Here is a 13,689-nt window from a genome sequence, read left to right on the forward strand (position 1 = left end):
GGCGACAGACTCCCTACTAGCCACCTCACGAGTCAAGTAGCTCTCACTCCCATATAACAGCTGGACGAGGATGACACGGCAGGTAAATCCAGAATCCAGTGCCGGGATACAGCGACGACACAGGTTTTCCGTCAAAATCCTCAGACGGGAAAAAGGGGCGGAGAAACAGCGGTCGCAGAATGACAGAGCGTCTGCTAAACTCTCAACAGCAGTGTGAAGGTCGCAGGTGACAACAACACCTGCGCGAGAAAAAGCCGTGATCCAGGGACACACTCAACAGACGTATATATGCGTCTTTCAAAATCCGTGAGGGAAATATCCAAGTGCGTGGTCCAAAAGGTAATTATCCAAAGTCGTCCTCCAAATCAAAATAAATGCTGCGACGGGAAAACAGTACTGGTGAGAGCTTGCCAAGACGCCAACTCTCGTTGACCCGGTCGACCATGTCACTCATCACCTTCCCAGTGTTTATAAACACTCATAGCAAAAGAATAACAATCGTTAAAACGATAGTTCACTAATACACAAAAGAGGAGGAGGAGGCGCAAAAACACTGAAACAATCGTAAAGCCACTTAACTTACGGTAACACAAGAGTAAACATACTCAACAAAATTTAACTTAAAGTAAACAAAAAGTAAACAAGGCTGATTTAAATCAACAAAAGAAATAATAATAGTTTTACGTTAGCCTAATACCTTCCTCCCCCAAAACAAAAAAAAATTATTCACATAGAATACATTTTTTTTTTTAAATCAAATACTGTAAGAATGCTGAAATGAAAAGGAATTAATATAATATTATAGAGATACAAAACCAGATCAAGATAAATATTTAAACAACCCTGAAAAAAAAAGGTTATGAATATTATTACAATATACATGACAAAAGAAGCATAGCTTCACGAAGAAAACTTACCAAACCAGACAATAGGGCACCTTAAAGAAGGCTAAACCAAGACTCGAACGAGTACCAAAAAAAAAAAAAAAAAACTGATAGACCTTACCGAGGTTGAACATACAAAAACAATGCACTTAACCAAACCTACATCTAAACTAAACCCTAAGATAAGGACTCACTCATACTCACACACATACTTGCCATCATATTTTACTATGCAATAATAGTTTTAATACAAACCCAATGAAGACACGAAGGGCGAGGGAGGGACAAAAGCCAAGATTACATACGAGAAAGGGCATCAGGAATACGGTTCTCAGATCCCTTAATATGTTTGATAACCAGAGAGAATTCCTGCAACTGCAGAGCCCACCTTAAAATCCTCTGGTTGGATCCTTTCATCCGTTCGATGAACCTAGAGGATTGTGGTCAGTCCAAATCTCTATAGGGAAAGAGAAATTAGTAACATAAGGTTTAAAATGTAGCAGAGTGCGAACCAAGGCCAAGGCCTCCTTCTCGATAGTGGAGTAACTTTTCTCCGCTGCCAATAACTTACGGCTGAACGTTCAAGACACAGGACGAAACCTCTCCAGCCCCATTTCTCTGAAAGAGGACACCCCCAATGCCTACATCACTGGCATCCACCGCAATAATGAAAGGTTTCTGAAATCAGGAGACATTAATATTGTGTTTGACACCAACACCAGTTTAAGTTTATAAAAGACTCTTCACATTGAGGAGACCACACAAATTTCTGTCCTTTTTCTAATAGCTTAGTAAGCGGCTGAGCAATGTCGAGAAGTTTCGGACAAACCGCCTATAATAGCCCGTCATGCCGAGAACTCTCCGAACTTCTTCTCGACTTGCACGCCTCTTCAAATTTACAAATGGCCTCGAGATTGGCTTGTTTAGGGGCTACCTGTCCCAAACCAACCTCATGACCCAAATAACATACTTTGGCCTTGCCAAATTCACACTTACCCAAGTTCACAACAAGACCGGCAGCCCTCAAAGCTTCAAAACACTTTTCTCAACCTTACCATATGAGTTCGCCAATCATTGCTGTGAACAACTAGATCATCAATATAAATTTCAAGTGCCTTCCAAACCACAAATGACTCTGTTCATAAGCCGCTGAAAGGTACATGCAGCATTCTTCATCCCAAAAGGCATTACTTTACATTCGTAAAGCCCAAAGGGAGTTACAAAAGCAGAAATTTCCCTGGCTCGATCAGACAGGGGCACTTGCCAATATCCTTTCAACAGATCCAACTTAGTAATAAATTTTGCAGACCCTATCTGATCGAGACAGTCATCAATGCGGGGCAAAGGAAAGGAGTCATTTTAGTACTGGCATTAACCTTACGGTAATCCACACACATACGGTACTTCCCATCAGACTTCTTTACCAGAACAATCGGAGAGCTCCAAGGACTTATTGAAGGTTGGATGAGGTCATGCTCCAGTATATATTTTATTTCCTCCTCGACTATGTCCCTCTTCACTGGATTTAGTCGATAAGGACTCTGCTTTACGGGGGAAGCACTGCCCACATCCACATCATGCTGAAGCAACCTCGTCCTACCTGGCGAACTCTGAAATACTTCTGGAAAAGAACAGATTAAATTAATAATGTCCCTTTCTGGGTAACTTCCAGATGGTCAAGCCCTCCTTTCAAAACCTCTAGATTTTGAATATTATTAAAGAGAGCATCAGAAGACACCTGACCAACTAAGTCCTCAAAGTTATCCTCTGGAGGCTCTACAACCATAGACACAGGCTCATATACAATAGCTAAAGGATCTCTACCACATGAAATATAAGATTTTAATCCATTAATATGAAAGACCCGGCACTTTCGTTTGGTCCCGGGGGCTTCAATTTCATAATTCACCTCAGACAATTTTCTCAAAACCTTCCAGGGCCCTTTATACCTTGGTTCGAGGAAATTGTCTGAGTCTGTACTCAACACCATACTAATTCCAGGCTCAACTACCGCACCTTGGTTTTCCTATCAAAATTTGATTTCATGACTGCTTGGGAGGAAGCCAAATTTTCTCTAGCAAATTTCCATGCAATGGCTAATTTCTTCCGTAAATTCTCTACAAATTCCACCACATTAATTTCTCCCTTCTGACCAGATGCAAGCAATTCGTGGAAAATTTCCAACGGACCACGTACCCTGTGTCCAAACACCAGTTCGAAGGGAGCTACACCTGTAGATGAATTCGGATGGTTCCTTATAGCAAAGAGAGCAAATGGGGAAGCCCTTTTTTCCAATCCTCTCCTTGTTCATAGCAGTATTTCTTTAACACTGATTAAGTGTCCTGTGGAATTTCTTTCCACCACACCTGACTCTCATGGATGATAAAGGGACGCTGGTAGTGTGCTGAATGGCCAGTTTCAGCACACTTACCCCTAAATACCTTACTCGTAAAATTCGTCCCACAGTCGGTCTGAATTTTACGAGGGAGTCCATATCTGGAGAAAAATTCAATGAGTTTCTCAAATACTGCTCGGAGGTAATCTTTTCATTGGAATGCTCAGGAAATCTGGAAGCCTGTCCATAATCGTCAGGAGATGAGTAAAAGCAGTCTTTGTTCTGGGCAAAGGCCCTACCACATCTATTACCAATTCTACAAAAGGTTCCCCAATTGCAGGAATTGGATTTTAAAGGTGCTTTAGGGATTACTTGATTGGGTTTTCCCATCACCTGACAAACCTCACAGTTACTAACAAATTGTTTCACTGATAATTTTAATCCTGGCCACCAAAAACATTTTGCCAACAACCTCTTGAAAGTCTTAAATACTCCAAAGTGACCAGAAAAAGATCATCATGTGACAACCTCAAAACAGACTCCCTAAATTGTGAGGGAACCACAATTTGTTCCACTCGAGAAGTCTCGTTCAGATCATGTGTAGATGGGCGACTAACTCTGTATAACAAACCTTTTATTACACAAAACCTTGGTTTTTAGTTAATCAGCTGTGTCACCCAACTCAAAATCAAACTCTTGTTTCTGAGCCTCAATAAACGTGAAACGGTCCCCAATCAGGTTGCAAGATACACTAACACTACTTGGACTATCTACTGGCCCAGGCCTTTCTAACTCTACTTCTAAACTACTTAAAATCTAGTCATCATCAGTTTATCAAATTAGCTGCCTTAGCAGATGCCCGGGTCATCATAGCCACTGGACAAGCATCCATAGTCAAAATAGGGAATAATTCCAGACCCTTATGGTCCAACATGTCATTTCCCAAAATACCATCAATACCTGGAATGGGTGGGGAGACTCTCCACAACAGCCAACTCAGTTACTTTATTATTATCCCAGGGAAGGATAACTCAACTTCTACCAATGGAGCTGAAACCACTGTGTTTGGGAACCCTCCCGCAACCACATAATTCCCTGAATATTTAACTAAACCATTTAATGATCCTTTTAACACTAATGACCGAGCAGACCCTGTGTCTCGCAAAAATTTCACCTTAAGGACTCCTGAATCAGTAACCAGTCTACCAGGCCAGATATATTTATCATAGAGTCATGCCTGACTACTCCCAGATGGATTCACATTACCGCTGTCACAACTAATCTCATTACCACTAACAACCACTGATGGATTCTCAACCTTGGGATTAGACTTATTTGAAATTAGAGATATAGGGTTTGTGACCACTACTGTCACCATTTCTCTGGAGATAACCTCCTTCTGGCATTACACTGAGCCTTGATAATGCCCGGGCTTATTGCACCAAAAGCAAGTCCCACTACCTCTACTCACATTACCAGATATCAACCGGTTTTTGTTAAAGACTCTAGTGTGCCCACCACTTGAGACTTTTCCCTGACCATTCTCATTCTTAGAATAAGTTGGGACTCCTGAATGCTTTACCCTAGTATCTCCAACATTACGAGATTTCATATTAAAATTATTTGGCCTAGCAGGCTGGAAATTTGTTACCTGGGAACTAAAATTACCGGACCCAGCTCGATGGGTCAAGATGAACTCATCAGCAATCTGAGCCGACCTTACTTATACTGGCAGCTTTTACTTCCTCTAAATATATTCTCAGTTCCCTGCTACAATGTTTCTTAAATTCCTCCAACAGCATTAATTCCCTTAAGGAGGAGAAAGAGGCCACCTGTCGGCTCTTTAGCCAATCATCAAACTGCTCTTCCTGTCACGGTCGCCAACTGTTACAACCTCCCAGGTTGCAGTACAGGTTCTTTTTAGGTCTTTATATTCTCAAGGATTGCAGTCAGTAAATGTACCTCAGTGACAAGGAAGGACGGAAACAGAAACTCAAGAAAACTTAACAATATTTATTATAAACTAGAACAATGACTTAAATCAACCTTGTGAGATTAAATACACTTAATTGTAACAGAATTTTCAAGAGAACAATACCTGGTTCTCGGAACTCACAAGAAAACCTAAAGCTAATACACTAAGCCCTAAACAAGAGAAAACCCCAAGAGAGAAAACATACTTAATATATAACAAGTTGGATCCAAAATAAGGCTAGCCAAAATCACCAATAACCTAATAATAATAAATAGAAAGAAGTAGGAGATGAAAACAAGGAAAACCTTAATACTCCTACCTATAACACCAAGCTAAGCAATGTGGAACTCAGTCCACTAAATACCAACATACAATAAACTATGACAATATATACATCTAAACATACATATATATATTTATGAATAATGAAAATTGGCAAAAATATATAATTTCACCTTCAGTGAAATACCGAAGAGTTGAATTCAGGGCCGTGATCAGTCCATCAAGCTGCTAACGGAAGGGCAAATACTGTACGCCAGGTACTGAAGGGCAACACATCTCCCAATATGGGAGGAACGACAGTACGTCTTACCTGGCGACAGACTCCCTACTAGCCACCTCACGAGTCAAGTAGCTCTCACTCCCGTATAACAGCTGGACGAGGATGACACGGCAGGTAAATCCAGAATCCAGTGCCGGGATACAGCGACGACACAGGTTTTCCGTCAAAATCCTCAGACGGGAAAAAGGGGCAGAAACAGCGGTCGCAGATGACAGAGCGTCTGCTAACTCTCAACAGCAGTGTGAAGGTCGCAGGTGACAACAACACCTGCGCGAGAAAAGCCGTGATCCAGGGACACACTCAACAGACGTATATATGCGTCTTTCAAATCCGTGAGGGAAATATCCAAGTGCGTGGTCCAAAAGGTATTATCCAAAGTCGTCCTCCAAATCAAAATAAATGCTGCGACGGGAAAACAGTACTGGTGAGAGCTTGCCCCAAGACCCGAACTCTCGTTGACACCGGTCGACCATGTCCACTCATCACCTTCCCAGTGTTTATAAACACTCAAAGCAAAAGAATACAATCGTTAAAACGATAGTTCACTAATACACAAAAGAGGAGGAGGAGGCGCAAAAACACTGAAACAATTGTAAAGCCACTTAACTTACGGTAACACAAGAGTAAACATACTCAACAAAAATTTAACTTAAAAGTAAACAAAAAAGTAACAAGGCTGATTTAAAATCAACAAAAGAAATAATAATATTTTACGTTAGCCTAATATATATATATATATATATATATATATATATATATTATATATATATATATATATATATCTATATATATATATATCTATAGATATATATATATCTATATATATCTATATATATATATATCTATATATATATATATCTATAGATATATATCTATATAGATATATACATATATATATATATATATATATATATATATATATATATATATATATATATATATATATATATATACATATATATATCTATATAGATATATATCATAGATATATATATATATATAGATATATATATATAGATATATATATATATATATATATATATATATATATATATATATATATATATATATTAGATATATATATGTAATGATTACATAATAAAAATATGGAATGTTAGTCCATATATATTAAAGACTAAAACTAAAGAGGTCAACCAGATTGCTTGCAGGAATGTGATCAGACTAGAGACGCTAAAGATGACGTATACAATAAAAGTAGGCTAAGATAACATGCCGTCACCTGTAGTCATTCATTTGTTTTGAAACATTAGTCCAAGCTCCCTGCTTGAGACAACTACTGCGACCTATAATTCAAACGGCCTACGTGATCTGTAGTGTGTCTCATTGTATGTATGTCCATATGTTCGAGCTACTAACTGCTTCCTTTATAACTTGTAACCGAGATGGTAGACAGAACAGAAAATAGAGCTAGATATCGTCATTAGAAGACCTGTATCTCTTTACCTAAGCTTTATCATGTAGAGAGAATAGAGTTAGCTATCGTCATTAGAAGACTTGTACAATCATACCTGATCTTCACCATGTAAACTCAGAAGAATATATATATTTTTATACTTCGTGTTTTCGACTAGAACCTCACCTCATCACCGAATCATCATGAGTTTAACACATCGTCGTCATAACCAAAGAAGATAATACCGAATTCGTAAGTGATCTACAAACCCCAAAACACTCCATTGAATATGGAAGTGCAATACCAACCGACTTAGCGTAAGATTATCGCAAGTCTAACATTACCTCATAGGGCGCCTTATTATACAAGGCAACAGCCCTAAAAGTGGTGGCAGCGTACCAGAAGAACTCTACAACTTCTCCGAAGAAAAACCAGAATAATGAACAAAAAAACATCAGAAGTCAACGACGACAAAAGTAGCAGATTCTTCAAGCAACCTAGTATCATCGTTTAGTGAGCGACTTCAGAAAACAACAAGAACTCTTCAACGACGACGAAAGCAAGAGATTCTTCAAGCAACTTAGTATCATCGTTTAGTGAGCAATGTCAGTAGTGAATAACTTCAAGAAACAAACCCGACGTGTCCTTTTCCTACAGCAACGCAAGCTTCGTCTCTCATTAGAATCATTCAAGAAAACATCGTTATTGAGCGTTTCCGGCACTTCAAGAAACAAACCGAACGCGTCTGCAGCATCGGATCTACAAGGGCTCGAATCACCCAAACATCGCACACGGGGGAAACTCAATCCAAAAACCAGGTCATCCGCTAAATAGAGAAGGAGGGCCAAGGGCACATCGTTATCGGAACACCGTGACTTCCCACAAAATCAAGCTAAGTACAACCTTTTTATTCACTTGGAGTAACTTTGGGTGTTTCCTTTGCAGGTCGAATTTCGTTATTCCTGCTGAAGTTACGAGACATTCTTAATCTTACTTTTTTACAGAAATTATCTACATCATTGAGATTTCGCTACTGCGAGTTTTTATCTTTGAGTGTCTGTTTTCCAGAAGTTCTTCTGAAAATATCATAATCATATACTATGTTAATTTTTATCATTTGGGTGATTATTAATCCCTTATGTAACAAATCATATTAAACAGTGAATATGCGTTTACGCAGTGGACGTCTGTATTTATACAGATGCATAGATAATAATATTTCGGGTCATGACAATAAATGCTCCTTTGCAAGTCCCGATCGCAGTTTTAGCCTTGAGTTTTTTGAGTTATATAAAATATCGAACCTCAATGACTCAACTTAACTTTGAAAAAATACGGCTGGATTGCAAGGAAAAACATGTCTGTAAAAAACTTTCATTAGGCTAAATGCGCTGACCAGGATCCCTCACTATTTCAAATTTTAGCAAAGAATGAAGTAAACAACAGCAACTACAAACAGTTAATAGTGAATGCAGTAGAGATAACTTATTTTAATAGTAATCGCTCAATTCTTTATAGTTCGTCATTCATACGTTCGTTGCTTTACACGTAACCAACAACAGAATGCTAAAAACACACAATGCGTTGCCGATGGTAAACAGTAGCCCTAAAATATCAGAATCAAACAAAGCAAACTCGGGTACTGGGTCATCTAGTCAAGCGGTCAGGGTCAGTCAGATCTGCCGAGTGTAGCAAGCAAAGCACATACCACATAAGCGACTTCAGCGGAAAGGGAGAGCGATGTTGGAAAAATTAAAAAGGAATTTTCGTATGAATAACACGACCGTATCAAGTAATCAGAGCAGGTTCTCGTTTTTTTTTTTTTAATATATAAGTTATTATAAGTAGTGGTGGATTAAGCCCGACTGTACGCGCCGTAAAAATTAGAATAATCTTGTTGTTTTATTCCTTTAGTACACGTAATATCCTGTATTTACGGACTCACCGTCTGTTGTTCGAACTTCCCTAATGAGAAGTCCGGATAAGCGAGCGCTTACAGACACCTCTATAGTTATAAAAAACATTGATCTGTATCTAGTGTAATTGTAAGATATCCATCTAGGGATATACAAAATATTATCTTACATCCTGCAAAATAAGGCGTGTTTATCAAAGGAAAATCCTATAAACCTTCAAACATATTAAAATCCGTTTGAACAAGAAAGAGACAGTTAATCAAATAATAACTTATATAGAGGAACTATACATTTGTCTCATAAATCGTAACATTGTTCAAATGACCCAACAGAATTCTCCCACAACCGCAGTCGCAGTTTGCACGCAAAAATCTCGAGAAGCATGCACCCTCGAATGTCTTAGTGCGTGTAAAAAGACTTTGCTGGGAAATGAAATTTTAATCCTTCCCGACACTCTGAAATATAACGATTTCTGCGAACAAAGTTAATCTAGTAATCCACAAAACCTATACATATAAATATCGCATTTTTTTTATTGTTGCTAATTTTTAATCACACCCAATCAGTCGTAGATGAATCTCTTATCCTCTATCTAAAGTAATATCCGTAAAGTCATTCAAGCAGAGGTGATTCAGCAGAAATTTTTTTTTATCTTTTATCTGAATACCAGGAAGTTTCTCCACTAGCGAGTGATCTCTGGGAGAAAAACGGATGTCATTGAAAACAAAATACGGTCTAAGGACAAACATAAAGCTATATACGTACCTTCGCATAGACTCCCAATGCAATTTCAAAATAGAGATAAATGACGAAGTTGAAAAATGTTAGTAATAGGAGCCATTAGGAAATCAAATAGCCCATATAATTTTCCCTCAAACGTCAGAATAATTTTTTTTTTTTTTTCACCAACTTGGACTTACTTTAGGTATTTACCTAAGTGATTGTACCTCATACACCGTTTTCAGCACACTTAGGGGACATTATCAATTTTTACGTATGCCTCCGGCTTACGTTGCCCCCCAATTACAATATAGTGTTTGGAGACTTTTAGGGGATACCCTACATGCGTATATGGTTGGTCTTATAATCTTTTCTAAATACCTTAGAAGTACATTCACATAAACTAGAGCTAGTGCTACAGAGACAAAGACAAATAATCTCAGAGCAAAATATCTAAATGTGAGTTTTTAAAAAAACCGAACATGTTTATTTACGTTTTATGTGTCTAGTCAAGGTCTTAAAGTAGTCCATGGTAAGGTGTCGGCTATTCATAACTTCCGGTACCTATTAACGTAAAAAGGGGATACAGCACTTTTGCGCTGTAGTGGGTATTACAATCGTATGTAAATATGTAACTCTTCAATCATGACAGCTCCTTTAACAGATCTTACGAAGAAGAGCGTAGATTTATTAAGGTCTAAAAAGCATGAACAGGCGTTCGATATCTTAAAAGCGGAATAATGCAGCTCACCTAACTTAAAAAATCTCTGATTTAAATAAGGATTTTTTTTTATAGCAACAGACGCCTCAGACCAAGGGGTAAGAGGGGTACTACTTCAGTAATATGATAAACAAGTTCTTTCCTATAGTTTTTTATTCACGTAAACTAAAGCCCTCTGAAAGTAAATATACAGTAATAGGCAGGAAGGGCTAGGTATCGTTGAACTCACTAGTACATTTTAAGTTCATAATCTACGGCTATCCTATTAAAGTCCTTACTGACCATAAATCACTTACCGAGTTTTTCAAAAGCTCTAATCACCGTCCCAAAGGAACTCGGTGACAAATGATCATTCAGGTCTTTGAAGCCAAGATAAGATATCTACCTGGGAAAGCAATTATCATAGCTGAAGCATTATCCCGCAATCCCGCACCATACTGCAAAGAACCATTAATTAGACTAAAAGATATAGAAACATCCGTGCCTATTGTTAAAACCGTATCTAAACAGAAAAAAAATTCCTTAACCCAAGAGATCGCGCAGCATTGAATATCTGGGTTGGAGCGCAGAACTGTTACAAACTGAACATAGCAAGGGTCAGCAGCTAAGCAAAAACAATAAACACTTCAAACGGAAACAGGGTCAGCGGCTAAGCAAACCAATAAACACTTCGAGCAGAAACCCTAAAGCAAAAGTATATTTAAAGTATGTGTATCAGAATTATGTAATCAAATGTAATATTATATGTAGTCCGTGACGAGGAAAACCCGAAGAACACAGCAGGTGACTAACGACCAGGTAGTAGTAATAATCTCTTTCATACCAATCGTTACTAAACTGGTTTGCATTCCGTCATCCAGGGTTCTCTATTTATGTCACAGAAAGCCAAATCACTGTTTTACTGGCCTACGATGCTTACAGATATAAAAAGCACATAACTAATTGTAACACGTGTCATGAAAACAAGGGATACACTAAGACACCTGTCAGTTTAGGGGCCTATCTTGTGCCAAATCAATCCTTGAAAGAATATACGTAGAATTATTAACAGAATTACGAGTCTGACAGAGGGAATAAACACTTCTTAGTGTTAATAGTTCCTTGACACGTTATATAGAATTAATAGCACTAAAAACAAACACCGCAATTGAGTGCGTTAGGAATATTTATGAGTGCTAATCAGTAAACATGGAATTCAACACATGATAATCTGACTCGGGTGGTGTAAATCAATAATAATCTCCTTAACTCGTGTGTGAACTCCTTTCCATTAAGAAAAACCAATGATATATTTTATCACCCAGAATCAATCGGTTTGGTAGAATAATGGATAAATAAAAAAAAAAAAGTGTCAATGTCTTACGAGTTACATTCGTGATATTGGATTCGAACTGGATTATAGCGGTTCTCGCGGTTTTAAATACCTTTATCATTCATATCTTGTATCTGTAGAAATGATACCGCAAGTAGCCTTATAACGGTACGCCGCTAGAACACTTTTCCATATATCAAGCCAACCATTAATTTATCAAATATATATAAAAAAATATATAAATAAATAAATATAAAAAATAAAATAAATATGGATACAAGTGGAGTCAATATAATACTCTCCGTAAGAAGTCGGAAGGGTTACAAATTATAATAAAAAAGGAATCACGATAAAATCAATAAGCAAAACGTAACCATAGGTTAATTAAATATCCAAATATATATGCGTAAAGATTTGAACTCTAACTTAACGCTTTAGTAATGACAAATAAGCTAAAAGTTCAAACACATATCAAAACCTACTGACATATTGTCGGTCCCGGTGATTTATATTCGTAGTCAATGAAAAAAAAAAAAAATAAATAATAAATAAAAATGAATACAATAGATTTTAAAGTCAGGAAGTCTAGAAGTGAAAATGTATGGAATAATCCTATATGAATCTTATACAGGGCTAATAATATATATAGAATTTGTATGGAAACCTTTTTCATTAGTTTGAATAAGGAATATTTAATTTAACATAATTACATTTATTTACAATCATGCAGATTTCCAACATGAAACTAATATATGTTCAATTTTGGTACTGTTTTTTTTTCGGACATTCTTCTCATGTGGTTGGAGATTAAAACAAAAAAAAATATCATTTGAAAATACTAAAGTCGTATCTCTTACAGCAAGTAACGTAACTCTTAAGCTGGTGACGACGTCATCAGTTCTAGAAGGTCTGTCACGTATGCCGTATCAGCATTGTTTCCGTTATACCTCAAATATCTGCTTGCACAGGCTTCATCTGTGTGTGTCGTCTCGCGCTTGCAAAGCAGGTTGACTGGAGAAAGGAATGCTTAGCTCATGAACTTCACATGTGGTTCATGGGTCACGATGACATGACATATTCTTATCCGTGTGTGCAATGCAGTTAGTTAAGGATTGCAATCATTTTAAAATTAATAAACAAAATAAGCAAATAGAATTTCTATAACAACAAAATGAATTAATTTTTTCTGAACCTCATAGACATTTAGAAGTATCAAGTCATGTATATGAAAAATTTACTTGCAACATTAGTCTATGGCAATTCAAGTAAATCACATTCATGGAAAATATCACATTTTCTTGAAAAACCAAAAGTTTATATAGAAATTAGTTACATAGTGGGTTCTTTCGTTGCATCTCTAGCCTATTAATAAAGTTAAAAAATTAACCTCAGAGGATGCGCGCGAGAAAATTGAATATGAAACTTTTTGTTAGGGGCACATAGGATCACGATTTTATCACAACTTTATTTCAGTTAGCATAGAGAAATACAAAATCATGATTAATATTCTCTTTGACTCTTATGTTGCCTGGCAATCTTACAAATAGCTCCGTTTTCCACTTCTTTGTCTAGTAACTTACTACCAGTAATATCGAATTTTCTTTGGGATTCGTATTGATATCTGTTTATTTTTTATAATTATGGATATTTTTTACAAGTCATCATAGACCTGGATAGGTTCACTCATTGTTAATGCCATGGATAAAAAAGTTTGTACAGCTGACTCTTTTGAATTCCACAAATATCAACGAATTCATGTGGGTTAAGTCTGGTTCTAAATGGCTTTCTCCCCCCCTGTATTTGGATGTCGTCTGAATTTACTTTGCCCTTGTGACAAGTATAATTTCACT

The sequence above is a fragment of the Macrobrachium nipponense genome, chromosome 9, assembly GCF_015104395.2.
Source record: "Macrobrachium nipponense isolate FS-2020 chromosome 9, ASM1510439v2, whole genome shotgun sequence".
In the NCBI taxonomy this organism is placed as follows: domain Eukaryota; kingdom Metazoa; phylum Arthropoda; class Malacostraca; order Decapoda; family Palaemonidae; genus Macrobrachium; species Macrobrachium nipponense.